Raw genomic sequence first — 18616 nt, 5'->3', positions numbered from 1 at the left:
ACGTAAGAAGAAATTAAAACTACCGGGTGGAGGCAAGGGAGGAGATTTGCTTTTTAGATAAAAGGAGTTATGGTAACTTTAGTCTTCTGACCAAAAACTTTAATATTTTTAAGAATATAATTTAATATTGGGGTTAAATAGAAACTTTATTTTCTATTTTTATCTTTATTCCATTAGAGAGTCCTGGAATCTGAAAGGCTTAAAACCACTGTGCTCAGAAAATCAGACATAGTTGCCCTGTGTTTCCTTCAACTAATGTTCACTAATTATAAAATCCAAAGTAGGCACTGATATACACATAAAATGGCTAAAATGGCAAACTTTATATTTTATCTCAACAAAAATGCAAAACCAAAAATACAAGTTTTTAAATGCTTAAAATCATTTAAAAGTATTGTATGTAAGAGAGTACATAAAATATTGTACTCCCTTAAATCATAACACAAAATATAAATGAAATAATATTTATAAAGCATCTTTAAGTAAATCATCTATTGTCAAAATTGCATGGAATATGTTAATGTTCAAACAGTATTATCCCAAATAAGGATTCGACTTATAGATGTCAGAGGTCATCTCCAGCATCGAGGAACTGTTTTAAAAAAACAAAACAACACAGATTTTTCTAGATGAGAGAGCCAATTTTCCTGTTCCCAAATTTGGAACAGCCCGTTTGTGGATTACCTTGTTCGACTTCATGTTCACTTCTAGGACTTCTCTGAGCCAGCAAACTTGAAGTTTCCTTTTGTTTGCTTGTTTTTGTCCCCCCAATTTTTAACTTAGTTCTGGAACGATCAAAAGTTGTAAGGACACAATTCTAATTCGTACACACACAGAAAAGTTCTGTAAAGGAATATTTATTTCTATTCAACACAAATATGCTTTAACACAGTTACTCTTTCTGTGCTAACTGCTTGAGAAATTCCAAGCTCAAGTTATTTTAGATGCAGCATTTAACTAACACTGTAGTGTTTTGATCCGAGGGCCCTTATATAAATCAGCTTTGGAATGTTCCACTTCTTCCTGACTGGAAATTCCATACGAACCCGATTCTGTGCTCCCTGATTTATTCTGAGAATTTCAATCCATTTGATTTTTGTTACAAACACTTTAAACACACCCTCAGCCAAACGCAGTAAAGTTCTGTCTTGATTCACATTAAGGACTTCTTATCTGTGATTATCTATAAATCCCTACATCCTGCGAGGTTTACCCTGCACTTGAAAATGATTCCACAAAGCTAAATAAACCTGATTTTTAAAATTCCCTTTATATTCCTTTCTCCTAAGCAGTTTTCTTTCTTTAAAGGTAACTCTGTAAGCTGAGTAAATAAAAAACACCCTTTTAGGTGCCTTATTCTACGTACGTCAAAGACATGATTTACAGTACTCCTCACCAGTCTGTCGGCCAGAAGAAACAAGATACCCAGATAAAAATGATATTCCTATGAAACATTTTTAAGGAATAATTCTAGAAGTATGCATGATATCTAGCATCAGTTCAGATTAGTAGTACATTCAGCAAACACTCACATTCTCAACACAGGACACGTTCTTCCAGGGAGTTCTCCACCATTCCCCTCTTCCTGAAAAATGATAAACTGTTCAATTGCCTCTAACACTTGGCAAGGGAGGAAGCAACCCCAGACGGGGAGTTATTCCTGGGCCTGCTCCTATTGTGCTAATCAGACGAGTGGCCTTGCACTTGTCGTTAACGTCTTTGGCCCTTGCTCTTCTCACTGGTGAAATGAGTGATCTGTAATGCACAGGCTGCGGGGTCTCTGCAAGTTCAAAGGTTCTCCGATCCCGTGGTGGGCCCAGGCCAACAGCGTTTCTGGCGTCTGGAGGCCTGAGGCCGCAGTTGGTGGAAACACCCCACGCCGGAGCGGCCGGGCCCCCACAAGGCACCAGCCAGAGCCCTCAGTGGATCCTGTAACAATTTGACAGGAGATCCCAGGTGTTTATCAGAGGTCCCCCACGCCCCTGGTGCAGCACACAGTGACACTGCAGTCTTCGGAGGCTGCACGGCAAGTGCCCACCCTAGTGCAGGCTCCCCAAGACCAGACCAAGACACGCAGGCCACTGGAAGCCATCCTGGGCCTCTGGGCCCCACCCGACACGCCTGCCCTGAACATCTCGCCCTGGGACCTCATCCCCTCTAGGACTGCGTCACTGCAAGACCCCACCCAGGAATAGGAAAGCTGTCTTGGACCTTCCCTCCCTCCCACTCACTGCACCCAACAGATTACCAAGTCTCACTGACTCTGCCTTCCAGCATGAACCAAACCAACATCGGGGCACTTTGCTCCAGTTTCTCAGCCACACACCTGGCCCAAAGCTCTATCTTCTTCCCGGGATTCTGCGGACCACCTTCCCTCCAGAAACCTCCTGACGGTCCCTTTTCCAGCCTGTGATGCTTCTGCCCTGCTGCAGACTGGCTGAGGGACCCCCGGCAACAAAGCCCTTCCCATTGCCTTTGGGACAGAGTCCAAATTCCTCAGACGGTTCACAGCCACGAATACATAGTCCTAATGGCCTCCCACTTACACACTTGCATGCATGTGTGCACACTTGCACATGCTTACTGCATGGGCACAGCTGCATGCATGGGCACCTACACACGAGCACACTTACATGTATATACATCACACATGCACGGACATTCTTGCAAACTTACACAAGAACATGCACACGTGTGTGCCCACACATACGTGCACTTATACATGGGTATACTCATGCTCACAAGTGTAAACACATGTGAACACATACATGCACACACACCTCTAGGCTCCAGCAAGATCAAATGTCTCCTGCTCTCCTGGGTTCTGATCCATTTTCTTGTTGCTTGGACTGTCACCCACCGCCCTTCTCAACCCAGGCTAACTCCTCTCCAAGGACCAGAGTCCTCAACAGTACATCCTTTAAAATCTACCTGGAAAGGTAATCCAGTCAAACAAAAGATGAATCTAATTAAAGAACTCACAAGCAGAAAAAATAAAAATAAAAAATAACTGGCAATGATCATTAAAGCCAGTAAGCAAGGAAATAAATATAAATAAAATCAAGCCTAAATAACTGACCTACACATAAAATAAACATGCAATTATTACATTTTTTGAAATAAAATCTATATCATGTAAAAATAATAAATTAACAGCAGTAAACTAAAACAATGGCCAAAAAAGGAATCATAATAGAGTGTGGGCAGGGTGGAGGTGCAGAAAGAAGAGGAAGGTGATAGAAGTGTTTGAACTTCATCTTCCCCAAAGGGGAAGTCAAATTTTATTGCTACTGAAGCTGATACATTGAGAAACACGGGTTTAAGAAAACGTTATAAATACGGCCACTAGTGAAACTAAAAATATTATACTTCCTATATGCCTTCTGGTTTTAAGAATTAAAAGACAGGAAACATAATTCATATACCAATAAATAGAAAATAAGGGAAAAAAGCAAGGAAGCATAAAACAAAATGTTTTGGGTTTTTTTTTTTTTTAATTAGGAAAGAAGACCAAATGAGTCTGTTTCAGAAATAAATATAAATGGAATAAACTACTTATTAAAAAAAAAACTCCATGATAGGGTTAAAAACTAAATCCAACTACTTGTTCTCACAAGGACACACCCCTATATAACTAAAGAACTCAGAAAAGTTGGACATGTAGACAAAAATATATAAGAAAATGCAAATAAAAGCAACAGTGGAAATAAAAATACCATGAAAAGTTTAATTCATGGTTTCCTCTTATAATTTATAAAGGCTAAAAAAGAAATCACAAAGAAGATATAATTGTCCTAAAATATTGTATTTGAGACGGGGTCTTGCTAATGTTGCTCAGACTGGTCTCCAGCGATGCTCCTGCCCCAGCCTTCCCAGCAGGTGGGACCACAGACACATGCCGCTTACCCAGCTGTAACTGCCCTCAACTTTTAAGTCAAATAATACAGAAAAGCACAGGTAAGAAAATAAAACGTACCAAGCAAAAACTATAATGAATATACAGAAAGATCAATAGAGAAAAAATGATCTGGGAGATTGGCAAATCTCTTAAGTAAGCAAAAGTAATATGAAATGGAGGACTTAAAAAATAAAATAAGGCTTATCTAACATATAAGTATCAAACTGCATACTTTGCCATTTGGCTAAATTGGCAATAGAACATAAAGTGCCTCCATCCTAACAAGAAAGGCTCTAAAAGTTCCATAAATGAGAGAGAGTACAGGTCTCATGAGCTCCATAATACAGTACTATGATACTAAAAATTAACAACAAGTAAAAGCAAAACAACACTAACAAGTTCAGCCATTTGGAAAATTCGAAACTCTCCATAACAACTCCTGGAACAAAGAGGAAATCAAAGTGAAATTGCAAACTCTCTTGAAGAAGTCAAAACTTACAGGACACAAAGAAAGCTAAAAGTATAATGTGCCTACAGTAATTAAAAATAAATAAACGAAACATTCAATTCAAAAAGTATCAAAAAGAATAAAAACCCTCAAATCTGAACTTTGATGAGTAACAATAAATCAGAAAAAAAGAAAAACCCATAAAACTGATATAGAAAATCAGCAACTGGCTCTATGATAACCCCAATGGATGAGATGAATCTGGCCTAATCAAGAAAAAAAATGGCAGAGTTTGGGGAATTGGGTCTAATTATCATGGAAAGAAGAAAAATGAAAAAAATAATACAGTAACATTTTTTGAAACTCTAGATTAATAAATTTGTTAATATGGATGAAAGAAATAATTGATTTTCCAGTAAAATATATTAATAAATGTCCAAAATTTACTCAGGAATAAACAGAAAAAATAAACAGACCAATAACTGTGTTAGAAGTCAAGAACTCTCGCCACCCACCCAGACTGGAAAAGAGCAGTCAAGTCCACACCCAAAATCATTCACACCTTTTCAGAAACAACCCACATAGCAAAAATATATATGAGGAAAGGATACAAAACGATGAGATATTTGCAATGTAATCAGAAGGCTATTATCCCAAATAAATAAAATGTTCTTACAAATCAACAAACCATGATTAACTCAGTGGAAAAAGGGACCAACAGGCGATTCACAAGAGAAATAAAAGGATCAATAAACATTATGAAATACTCACCATCACTTACAATGTTTAAAATGCAATACTCTCCCCTATAGAGGTGACCAAGACTTACAAGACTGATAACAGGAGGGGTGACAAAGAGAAAACCCAGAACGCAGTCCCTCCCATGGACCTTCACAGGGAGTGTAAAATGGTACTGTGATACCTTTGTTGGGAAATGTGGCAGTATCTATCCATCAGAATGCTTCTTTGTTCCAAAAATTCCACCTCAGAGAACTTATCCTGAATACATAGTCCCACAAGTGCACAAAATTATGTATCAGAAAAGTTCCCTGCACACTGGGAGAAAACTGGTAGCATTCCAAACGTCCACCAGCGGGAGAGGGGACAAAGGGCAGCTCCTCTGGGCGACACCCAGCAGTGGGCGCACACACCCTCCCACCACTGCTCCCAGCCCGAGTCTGCTCTGAGGGGTCTGTGGTCTGGCCACACGATGTCCTGGGCACTTGGACATCACCGAGGGTGTGTGCACACGACTGCACCCTACACACGTGCCTTAAAAAGAAAAGGCATGTTGTGATGTTAAAAAAAAAAAAAAAAAAAGGAAAAGAATTACAGAAAAACTCATATCATGGTGCCATTTTAATTTTTCATTAAAGTATACATATTAAAAATCTTAATACATTTGCCCAGCCAATGTATCTAAATGCCTAATGCAGTGACTGGCACACAGAAGGCACTCAATAACTCAACAAATAGAAGCTGGCATAAAAGAAAATTACTTCCATGTTGAGCAATGCCTAACACATTCTTTTTCCTCAACATGCAATTTCCTCTTTAGACTGTAAATATCTTGATGGCAAAGATGATGAAATCTCTGTAGTGTATGGACTATGAATTTTGTACAAGTATCTGAAGAGAAGTAGTTTAATTTGGGCAAGGAGAATGCTACCTGAAGTATTTGGCTGTGACTAAATCACCCAAACAAATTTGCGGTTGGAAAAGCAAGTAATGAGTTATCTGCAGTGAATTCCACAAGCACCACCTCCTTTTATGGTATGAAAGCAAACCATTTTGGGAACTTCTCTGTATCTTATTTGTGAAAATCTCTCTCCTAAAACCAAATTACCTCTGTCTATCCTTATCCCCTTATACAAGAGACACAGACACTAAGACATTCGGTACCAAATGTCAATGTATTATTCTGGTTCGATAATTAAAATGGGTAGCTTCATATAAACTCCCTGGAATAATGACATTCGGGTCAACTCACTTCCAGCGAAGTGAATTCTACAGAAGAACAAAGTCCACATCAAGGGACTGCGGAACATGGGGTACCTCAGCCACTGTAATTCCTCTCATTTAAAAATAGGACACAGTCCATACTCTAATCTCCAACTTCAATCATCTTAAAGTATATTTAAACAAAGTGACTTTCAAATGGATATGAAAGAAATTCTGCCAAGTGATTAAATGTCAGCCTGTAGTTAGTTCTGTGTCTGTTTTGCACTAACCTCCAAAGCCAGTCATGGTTTGTCTAAGAAAGGGATGTTTTAATCAGAAAACTTTAATTTATTGTGATATTGAAGTCCCACCTGACTAGCAGATCCTAAGGCAAGTGAAGAACTATAAATTTCACATGACTGGGTAAAAAAGGCTGGAGCCCCGAGATGTACCAGGAGGGGAAGGTGTGACTTGCTGTGGAGGCTTCAGTCATTTTCAAGAGAAGAACCCACAGATGAAATCTAACTAGCTCAGACTCATGTAGATTTGCAAAACTCTCAAAAGAATTTTGGGTCTATCCAATAACAAATGCTGATCCCAATAGGACAGGTCCACGTTTCCTTTAAGCAGAAACATTCCTTTGCCTCAGTTTGCTTATGTCCAAAGCACTGCTATGCTGAGCCACTGAAACAGAAAAACATAAACAGCACTTTGTATCCTAACGGAGCGATATATTAGTAGAGGTGGACTTTGTCATTCTGCCTGAATGCCAGTCCATCTTATGGTAAAAGGTCTGATAAGTTTTCTGAACGTTGATACTGCAATTTCACAAGTAAGCTGGCAAACAGAATTCTAGTCTGTTTCAACATCATTTTACCTATCAAAAGAAGCATTTCGGTGACTAACATAGCAAGAAGTAGAATCTGACACTCACTCAAAATAACAAACCTGCTGACCTGAACATTTGGATTTACCAGCAGGAATAATCGGTAATCCAAAGTGTCGTTTCCAAGAACAGGACCCAGCCCCAGATTGAGGAAGCAGTTTAACTATGTCTCTTGCCTTGGAAATGTGGCAACACTGAATTAACCAAGCTGAACAGCAGTCTTGGGACACATGAGGATAAAGGCTGGATGACAGATTAGTTCTTCCCCTAAAAACAATGGCAGGTTTCTGTGCTTACCTTGTGGCCCTGCACCAATAAAATGTGATTCTCTCGCCATTTATACTTTAAAGCCTTTTACCTGTCCCTTCCAACTGGCGTCCAAACCAGCCCACAGGCTCCCACACACAGAAGATGGCCCACTGGGAAGGGTCTGTCTTTGTATCTCACCACAATTCCTGGCAGCACCGGAACAATACACAGATGCTACCCAAAAAACACCGCTGCCGTGAAGGATGAAAACACATCACTCTGCACTGAACTCTCATTTGCTTAGAGTGACTACCCTTTCTTCTGAGAAGCAGCTTTTCTGAACTAGTACTGCTAGCCACTGTTATTGTATTTAAATGACCTACTTAAGAAGGACGGATGAAATGCACTTTGTTCCAGATCCTGCCGGAGTGAAGGGAAGCTCTGCTCACCAACAATGGATCTCCTAAGTGAAAAGCCCCAAACCTCAGCATTTTCATAAACTTTGATGCAGCCCTGAAAGTGTGCCGACTTCTCACCCAACAACTGCATTTCAGACCTCCAAGATCTAGGAGGACAAATGACAGTGACGAGTAATCAACGAAGAACAGGGGGTGGGAGATATGTAAAATCATCATCTCAATAAAATATTCTGTTCCTTGACAGGAGGAGCATTTTGCAGATATTCTACCATTGCAACAATGATCTAAAGAGCAATAAATTAATTCTGCCTTCAGTTTTCACTCCAAGTACACCTCAAGCCCAAGCAACGTTAATAGTTTCCACATTTTGTAAATTTGCTTATATTGTGAGGTTATAGTGTGAGGTAGCAAATTATGAAAAACCAGACTTAAGGCTTACTACACAATATAAATAAATATATCTCCCTAAATGCATTAGATCACAATTATTACTTCTTTTCTTAACTTTCCACGTTATGTCCTAAGTAGCCGGGACTACAAGTACACACCACCATGCCCAGCTAATTTTATTATTTTATTTTTGTAGAGATGGAGGTCTCACTATCTTGCTCAGGCTGCTCTCAAACTCCCGGCCTCAAGTAATCCTCCCACTTTGGCCTCCCAAAACGCTAGGATTACAGGCCTGAGCCACCACGCCTGACCTAAACCAGCACTAATACAATGGGAGATAGTAATGTTCAACAATTTGCATCACATTGTCATGGTGATTCAAAAAATAGCCCTCAGTGCCTTGTATTTTGTTCTTATGTCCTTGGCTTTTTGCATCAAAATAGCTACAAGGAACCTTTTAAAAGCTACTACACAAGTTGCCTTAGGAATGTTACTGAAGGCATTATCTATATAAAAATATATAGCCTGTATTAAAATAGCCAGTATTAAAAATCAACATAAAAAGTTTATTTCAGTGCTATGTGCTGAAACAAACTTTTCTTTCATGGAAGAAGTGGCGTATTTTTTCCTGAGAGTCAACGGAACATAAATGGCCATGCTTCCCTTTTTGTTTTGGTGCCAGAAAGCTCAGATTCTGAATTTTGGTTCACATACACCCGCTGGAGGGAGTCTTAAGATCTGCATATGTGATCTTATTTTTCCCCTCGTCCCGACCTATTATTCCATTTCCTGTTCTTTATTTTTATTTGTGTTTTACTACAGACGGTTCCCAACTTACAAAGGTTTGACTTTCTATTTTTCAACTTTAGGATGGTGCAAAAGCCACAGGCATTCGGCACAGAGGAGGACGGTGCTGTCTCCCGACGCCGGGCAGCTCCCCGTGGGCCCTGAGATCAGGAGGCTGAGCCGGGCTCTACAGTGGCCGGTGCTGCCCCAAGTCTTTGCCCAACTCCAGGCTAATGTCAGTGTCCATGTACGTTTGCGGCAGACCAGGCTAAGCTGGGATGTTAGGTAGGTCTGGTGCATTTTCGACTTATAATATTTTCAACTTCCAATGGGTCTGTTGGGATGTGGCCTTATCACAAGTCTAGAGCATCTGTACATATTTAATGGGTGACCTTAAGTGTATGTCTTGTACTGTCAATGGGATGAGATATAAACAAGCAAACTATTACTACCAACATACAGGTAATGAGATTCCAACTACCAGATAGTCAAACAAGCCTGCAAAAATTCTCACACCAGGCATAAAGGACGGAGTTCATAAATTATTATAATGATTAAATAAGTGTTTGCAATTCTTAGTTTACATGGGTCGTATTTTTATTTTATTTTATTTTATTTTATGTTTTGAAACAGTCTTGCTCTGTCACATGGGCTAGAGTTCCCTGGCATCAGCCTAGCTCACAGCAACCTCAAACTCCTGCACTCAAGCGATCCTCCTGCCTCAGCCTCCCGAGTAGCTGGGACTACAGACACAAGCCACCACATCTGGCTGATTTTTTTCTATTTTTAGTAGAGACGGGATCTCACCCTTGCTCAGGCTGGTCTCAAACTCCTGACATCAAGCAATCCTCCTGCCTCAGCCTCCCAGAGTGCTAGGATTACAGGTGTGAGCCACCGCACCACCCAGCCCAGTTGTAACATATTTTAAGAAATTTCCAGAAAGATAGCAAAATTACCTAGTTACAGGTTCAGGGAAATAATGAAAAAGCACTCAGTCCTATCCTCTTCAGAAAAGGGAAAATAAATTCTAAATCTGGGTCTCAATTTACCGATTTTTTTTCCCCTTAAGAAAACAAATCTAGAATGCCAGCTACGTTTGCTCACATTGAGAATGCAAGTGGCTCTTGCACAAAGAAGAAAAACCTCCCCATGGCCCAGCTCCTGATTCCCCTGGAGAAGGCAGAAGGAGTGGAGACTCCTCCAAGCAGCAGGTCACCCTCTGCAAGGGTCCACACAGCAACGAGGGGCAGACAGGACCCACGGCCAGTCCAATGGGTCGCTGCTGTTTGGCCACATGACTGAATGGCCACTCGCTCACCAGGGTACTCAGCATCTCATCTTAGCTGCCATCTTGTCCGCTTGCACTGAAGTTCAGCTTAGAGGAAAGAGCCAGCCACTCCCACCAGCTCCCCGTCCTGCCGCTCGCTGCCTGCCCCACTCCTGCAAGCAGCTCCCCCTCACCAGCCTGGGCATCTGAGCATCTGTCAGTCATGTCACCTGGCCGTCTGCTCCACCTGCCAGATGCCCCACTCTCCACCTCCGTGGCTAAGGCACAGGAGTGGGAGAAACCAGAAGTCTATCAAAACTGTCACTATCTTCTCCAACGCCTTTCCCTATGATTTTTTTGGTCACTTGTTTCTTTTAGGATTTTCTATAGCCCATGTTATTCATTTACTTTCTGTATTTACTTATAAAAAGCAGTGTTGGTATTGGTGGTTCCCACCGGGTTTCCCATGAAAATCTGCAGCAGCACCCATTGCTGAGCTGGGAATCTGTGTAGGCAGCGGTCTGGTCTTCGGTAACCAGAATTTCCGCTTTCCTGCTTGTCTGAGCTCTGCAGTGCTGCAGTAGCCTCTGGCTGCAGCAACTGGTCCAGTTCTCACACTCACAGGATATCCCCATGGAGAGATGCAAAAATTTGCTCAACATTTTTCTTCTCCCTGGAGCTAGATCCGAGTATCACCAGTGAGGCTGAAGCAGGGCTCTATACACTGTCCTAAATAACTGATCATTTGCGGATCTACACATTGTGGTGCTCACTCAGCATCACGACGTTCTTAACCAGCTCATCTTCAAAGTGGACTTTCACCTCACTGGATTTTGTGCACGCAGCGCAGTGGGGTGTAAAGAAGACTGAACTGAGGTCCCCGAGCCTGGGTCTGCACTCCGCCCAAGCTAAGTCACCAAATCTTTCTGCATTTCACGATACACCCAAAAATCATCTCTAAGTTTCCTGCAGTTATAACATATCTATGATTCTCAATATTAACCTTCTAAAACAAGTCCAGATAAAAATAACATAAATTTTCAAAGAAATGTAAATAATCATGAAAGCAAACATTTTCCTCCATGCTCACTGTATGAATACTCCTAACCGATATGAAACCACACTGAGTAACAGCCGCATTAACCCTGCTCTGGCCAAGAAGGGGCAGTTTAACAACCTACCACCTTGTGAGTGTGTCAATGGTGCCTTTGTGGCCCAAAAGATCTAATATACCTTCCAAAATGGTCTCCTGTTCCCATGGACTGCAGGATGTAAGGATTGCCTAAAACACTCTTCACATCTGTAGCTGAATAAGAAACATGGATTCCCACATCCACAGGGAATCACAAATCCTAGCTGCAGTAACTTTATGCTTCAATCAACACCTACAGATACTTTAAAATGTGTAGATAGTAGGAAAATTAACCTTACTTTCTAAAGTTCAAATTCTGAGCCACCCATAATCTTTCACCAACCTAGAAAATAACTGATAAGCCAATCTTCCTGTAAAACCATTAACAGATTCTGCTTTTCTGTCACCAGGGTAATTTACTGAGGCTAATTTTAATCCTGCCACTAAACCACTAATCCCATGACTCTACAGAATTGTCCCCAAGTTTTTGTTGCTATGGCAAGTACTTTTACATTAGGAATTCACTTATTTACTAGCAGTTATATTTTTTTAAGTTGGTTTTAGGAATGAGATCATCTTCCTCGCTTATTTTTAAAAGTAAAACGCCATTTTGGAAAGAAGGAAGCCACTTGAGCACCTGGGGTTGTACTGTACTCAACACAATAACGTTAATTTAAATTAGGCTTGGTGTTACTCAAAGGGACAAATTATCATCATTATGCTAATGGTCATGCTAAAGACATGAAAAGCTTTGAAATGATTAATCTAAATCTGGTGGGAATATGATTATCAATGTGAACGATGATATTTTCTCAAAGTGGCATAAAAATGTTCTCTCCGTGTCACTGATAATGTCAACATAAATTATGCATCACCCAAGGCAATGCACACTCACACGGCTCAGTTCTCTGAGCAACACCCTGGCCCACCTTTCTGTCCACATAGGCCTTGCTTTGGGGACACACACATGAATGAGTATAAATTTGTTTACTTTTTTCCTTAAAACAGGAAAAACAGTATGATTAAAACTAATGAGACTGATTCAACAAGAGAAAGGTATCTGGAGACATGTTTTCTTCAATGGCAACGCCACGGCCACACAGAATGTTACAAATGGAGGAAGAATCTTCCGAGATGGTCCAGATTAATAAATTCCTCAACAAGACATAAGCAGCCACCATTGTGAATTAAAGACAGGTCTACCCCAAAACTCAAACCAACGTGTGTAAACAAACATACCCCCAAGTGAAAACATCACAGTTCTTCCTGCAGATAATTCCACAACATCATCACGAAAGTTCCATGAAACTATGAAATAGGATTGTTCATCTGTTCATTGATCCATCCATTAAAAAAAAACAAATCTAAGTCTTTAAGAAAAAAAAAACAAAAAAACATTTTTTAGCTCCAGTCTAAAATCACCGGAATAATCAGGAACTAAAAGTGCATCTTCTCTTTCTGTCCAGCCCAACCAGCAAAAGTCCTAGCTGCTCACATGTGGCTCTGTTTTCTTGAACTAACACGATCATTGAACATTTAATGGCAAACTATTTCTCACAAAAATTATTTCAGGAAAAAAAAAAAGTGAAACTTGCTCACTATCCTTAAGTAGCAACTGAACAAGAATCTGCTCAAGCCACAAACAACCTCTCTGCACAACTTTCAATGCATCATTTACTGTACTGAATTTCAAAGAACATTCTCGAATGCCGAAATAAATCAATGCCTAAGCACAGCGCCCAGTCAGCTCATGCAATATAGGTTAAATAGTACCATATGGCAAAGACAGACACATGTTGCCCTTTTCTGAAACAAAGGACAAAAATTCCTAAACAAATGTCCCTTACTTTCACATGCACGGTAAGAAGGAGTTGGAGATTAGAGGGTTCTTCAAGTGTTAATAATGCTGAAAAAAAAAAAAGACTAATTCTTAGCCATTAACAAAAAGTTACAGAGTTTTAAGAGAAAAACCTCACTTTTTAAGAGCCTGCCTGTTAACTACGTCCTGAAAGCTAACACCACATCTTAGTCTAGGCACACCATCTCCTAAATGGCAAGAAAATAACAGGACAGCTGTATCCAGAAGGCTGAGCTGACACCAGCAATTCCCCGGGGCGTGAGAACCGGTGAGAGACAAGTCTACCTGGTTTTGAAGGAATAAAACACCAGATTAACTCTGCCTTCAAAATAACAAAATATATTCAATCTTATCCCATTTTCCCCACTCAGCTGAGGAACTGTCTGAACTCCACAATTACGTATAATACATATATCTCTTGTAGTAAATCTTGAGAATATAACGACTTGATTCATTTCCTGACCAAAAAAAGAAAGAAAAGAAAACCAGAAACAGAAAGAAAATCTATCAGGACAAACGTGTATTTGAAACACAGTACACGGTAAAATGTATCTAAGCCTGACAGAGTTGCTTTCTAAATGACTTTCTTCTCTACTCTTCCGTGTTGTGTTTTACTCATTACTTAACATATATTTACATGTTTGCTTTCTAAATATAGCTGCATTTCTAATGACTCCTGCTTGGTCATTTTCAGTACATTTGGATTGAAGATTTAATGCCACATCTTTTTTGGAAAACTACTTTTAAGGCATGTTGAGAGCCACAAAATTATACCTCTTTACAATGCGAATGTGTACCACTGGAAAACATTTCATGCCGGACATAAATATGACAGCTCTAGCTTTGGAAAGAGACACTTCAGCTGTTCGAATCATGTGTGGCCAGATGCAGAGGATAAAGAATGCAAAATGGACAGTTGCAACTGCTAATTTTTACCAATCCATACAAAATGTACGTCGAACACTTTAGCAATAGAAATTTCAAATACAAGTCATACATAACCTCTATAAATGTATCCTCCCCATAGCTATTTAAGTCATCCCCCTAACATATTTCTGGCTGGAAGAAAATTAATTTTAAAATAAAGATGCTTTTTAAAGAGCTGGATGAGACATTCTAAAGTCATAGTAAAGTTTTTCTTTATTCTTCCTCTTCCCATTAAGGTTCACTTTACTAATAAAGTCTTCATACACATAAATATTTGATGTGATTCCTTTCTTAAAATGGGTTTGTGACAACTTTCCAAAGTTCCTGAAAATTGTAAAATTTTGATAGCTGGAGTCTAATGGGGGGGAACGACCTTAACTGGGGGCCCCCTTCCCCCACCCCAGGCTCACTTGTTCCTGGAACCAGAGAGAACCAAGGCCAGGGCTTGAACTGGAAAAATGCCGTCTCCTCTGTGGCCCCTAGATACTTTCAGATCCTTAACAGGCTGCTGCCACTACACTGTTGGCCAGTGAGGCGGAAAGGGTGGTGCTGAGAGCCCCCGGGAGGGGCAGGGGAGGGAGAAGAGGGGAACAGTCACACTGTCATCTCATGCCACCAGTTAGCACCCAGCTCTAAGGGAACCCAGCACAAAAGTGGAAGAACTGCTACTGCGAAAACTGGGCGACCTGAATGGCAGCCCAGGGAGGCTCCTGGCGTCTCCATGTTCCTCTGTGCCTCTGATGCACAGAAAGATGTATTCCAACCATCACCTAATTAGACTTCACAACAAATCCACATCCTGACACTGCAATTCACTTGAAAAATGCAAATCCAAATGAGATGCAGTTCCCCAACAACAGAGTAAGGGCCTCTCTCCCAAGGCCCTGTGAGCCAAACACAGCAATAAAATTAGTCCTTCATGCTTAGACATTAACAATTCTGGAAGCGGAGGTCAAAGGTGCCAAATCATAAGCAGCCCAGGGATGCTGGTTAAGCAATAAATGCAAACACGAGAATTGAGAAGGAAAGTCTGGGCGGCCCCAGCCAAGATCCACGACGAGGACACAAACCCACAGTACTCTCTGCACTGCCTTCAGAACCAGGGGAATTCACTGAACTTTTCCCACAGCTTCTAGAACTTCTGAGGGGGAAGGGTTAGGACAGCAAAGAGATGAATTTTTGAAAGAACTAATTGATTGTGTCAGAATAGCTTTATCCAAGTACTAAAATACATAAACAATTACAGCAAGTAAGATGTCTGCTTTTGAAAAACAAAATGTTACTTCTAAGTTAAAATATTTATAATGCAGATACCTAATCAAATAAATTGAACTTCCTTCTGCTTTCTTCAATTAGTTCTATTACTTATGATTAAATCCACGTCTATTACTGATAAAGTTTAGGTGTCTCCACTTAAATTTGGCCGATCAAAAATCAAAGAGAAAGTAGGTATGTGCTCCTGCACATTCAATGGCAATGCTTTCTTCAGTGAGCAATCCACGTACATGATAAGCAAAATACCATTTTTAATTAGATAATTAACACATGTCCTTTTCTCTTAGTTGAAAGTGGAATAAAAAACACAACAGTGTAATGTCTTGAACATTTAAACAAACATAGTATAAAAGGAAAGTACACAGGTTCAGGCAAGCTCCCCTCCTGCGGAACATAATCAGCTTCTATTTCAGTTTCCTATTTCCATGGCATTAAGGTACACTGCAGCTGAGACTCCAAACACAATCTCCAGGCAGACTCACAGTCAGTCCCACCAAATTCTTTTTAAAAGATTCCTTCTGGTAAATTATGAGTAAGACCAATGCGTATCCTGGAAAATGAATAAATAAAAATCCACAACAACCCAATAAACTGAGTACTGGTTTTTCAAGAGCAATCCATGACTAAACTCTAATTAAATGGCTAGGTTACATATCATTTTCCCCATTTGGTAAGACTGAAAACCATCTGCTGGAGAATATACCTCATTTCAAAGTATTCTCTAAAGAAGTTTCCTTTCCTTTTTCACATATGTTGCTAAACTTAATCACATCAAATGCTTCATTTATAAAACTCAAATATCTCCTTGTAAAAGCAAAGTAAGGGAAATGGAGTTAAAAGTTTCATTTATGGAAGTGGAGACAAAGTGCTTCTAACATTGTGACCTGTTTTTGAAGACCTCTCTCATTCTGTTCACTCAGTGTTGGTCTCTGGGACAACATCTTATAAAGCTAGAAATGTAGCACTTGGGGGGGTGGCGCGGGAGGGGGAATCTTCAAATTAGTGGACTTTAAAGTTTTGTTTACAAAAAAAAAAAATGGTAAAACACTGATGATGCAAACTATTCTCAGGACATCAGCAATTAATATTAGATACACATACCAAAGTTAAAGTTCTTTGTGTATTTCAGGATATTAAGGCAGTTGGAAAGATTATTCCAATAAACAAACACTTTCAGAGATAAAAATAAGCAAAACTCCCATCTCTCTTCCTATTGTTGAAATCTGTACCTACCAAATATACTACTCTGATGTTTTGTTTCATTTTAGAAAGGTATTCATTCCCAAGCCTCTTGGTTAGATTTATTACAGAACCATTGGGATTACTTTTTTTCTGAATATTAATGGGCTCTGAATGTTTCAGTATATTCAAATTAGCAAGTGTAAGGAAACAAAGCCCTACTAATGAATTAAGAAAAATATTAGACACGCTTGTATCTTAACACAGCAAAATTCTAATTCAATTACCAAAATACTTGGGAGTCTTACACAGAGCTCGATTCATCCCAGAGCCCATTCAAGGCAGCCACGGGGGTCACTCTTGTGAAACCAAAGATGTCCTCCTCCAGTAACCCAACTCTGGAGCCCCGGACACCACGGCGGGCTCCGGCCCAACTCTCCGGTTTTACTAACGGGGGAGGGGGGTCTCGGATTCATGCGCAATAGGAGTATGTGGTATATTTAATTCTGGCTGGTCTATGTAAATATAAATAACACAGTTATTTTGACGACATAATCAAAGAATGCAAGAGAAAATGAAGGAGGAACAAACAAACGATAAAATGAGCTTTTTTTTACATGGCAGCAGCCAGCACCCTATCAAATGGCATGCATGCCTAGTTCCTTAAAGTAACACATCCCTAAACCAAAATACTTCAATCGCATTAATACATGGTTTAAAAAATATCTGGAAAAATATCCTTTTGGGGGGCTATCCATCCTTGCTTCTACTCTGGTCAATATTTTAACAGTTTTTATTACACAGCCAATTGGTGAACGTACATCAACCTATCTTTAAATCACCTTTAGTCAACATTTGAGACTTAACAGCACATTCATGGGGGAAATGCCTCTCTGCTGTACGTTCAGTTAGGCTCACCGACTAAAGTTCCTTTTGTGACTTGCTGGTAAGTCCGCAGAGTGAGTGGACCAGAGGGTCCAAGGGCTCCGTCCTTTGTTACGCGGCGGACACCCCCGGAAGGCCCGGCCCCACGCCCACGGGCACATCTGGGCTTCTGGAAACAGTCCGCGGAGTCTTCCCCGGCCTCCTCATCCCCGACACACGGCTCAGGTCACCGAGCGGGGCACTACCCGACGCGCAGGAGCCCCGAGGAAAGTGCCCACCACCAACTCCAACCCCAAATCCGCCTCGACGGCGCAGGACCCAACTCAGGTGTGAACACTTATGTAATCGTCCTGGGGGGGGCCACGCCTTTCCCACCGCCCCACCTCCGCCAGAACAAAGTGAAGTTTAAAATAGAAACCAATTACCTGGCCTCCGCCGCGCCTCGGCCCCCGGAGCCCGGTCCGCGCCGCCGCGCACACCCCGCGCAGACCCCCGCCCGGACTTGGGCCCCGACCCGGCCCAGTCCCCCAGCAGACCCCAGCCTCGGGCCGGACCCGCCCCCTCTGCGGCCAGGCCCCTACCCCGCCCCCTGGCCCCAGCCGCCCCACCCCCCAGCCCGTTCCCCCCTCCCCGGCCTGCCCTTCCCCCACAGACCCCCTCCCCACCCCGGCCCCGCTCCCTTTCCCGCTGCTCCCCCCTCCCGCTCCGCTCGCCCCCGCCCCCCCGTCCCGCACAGACCCCCGCCTTTGTTATGGTGCGAAGTTGAGCAGTGGGTCCCCGTCTCTTTCACTTCTTGGGTTACAGTGCAGGCGTGTGACGTCCGCTCCACATGACGGGGGGGCGGGGGCGGTGGGCCAGGCCCTCCCCCACCTCTCCGCCCCTTCCCGCCCCGCCCACAGCCCTCCTCCTGCAAGCCCAGCAACAAGCGGCCGCCGCCCCCGCCCCCGGGGCGGGCAGGTAAAGTCCCCCGCCCCCGGCCCGCCCCCGCCTCTCACGCCCGCCCCTCTCCGCCACCGCCCAACCCCCCGCCCCCCCACACACACCAGACACACGCCCCGCGCCCCCCAGCAGCGCCC

At 41.8% G+C, this 18616-nt stretch overlaps 1 protein-coding gene across 2 annotated transcripts in view; it reads right to left on the bottom strand.

Moving 5' to 3' along the window:
• ZNF516 (zinc finger protein 516) overlaps positions 1–18335 on the bottom strand; it is a 91556-nt gene extending 73221 nt beyond the window's left edge. For both annotated transcript variants that reach the window (XM_069467864.1, XM_069467865.1), the window contains exon 1: positions 18279–18335. The gene's annotated coding sequence lies outside the window, so the exon portion shown is untranslated. The remainder of the gene's footprint in view (positions 1–18278) is intronic.
• Between the last annotated feature and the right edge of the window lie 281 nt (positions 18336–18616).

Source organism: Eulemur rufifrons, chromosome 5, assembly GCF_041146395.1.
Source record: "Eulemur rufifrons isolate Redbay chromosome 5, OSU_ERuf_1, whole genome shotgun sequence".
NCBI classification, from domain to species: Eukaryota; Metazoa; Chordata; class Mammalia; order Primates; family Lemuridae; genus Eulemur; species Eulemur rufifrons.
This window is presented reverse-complemented; position numbering and strand designations above follow the sequence as displayed.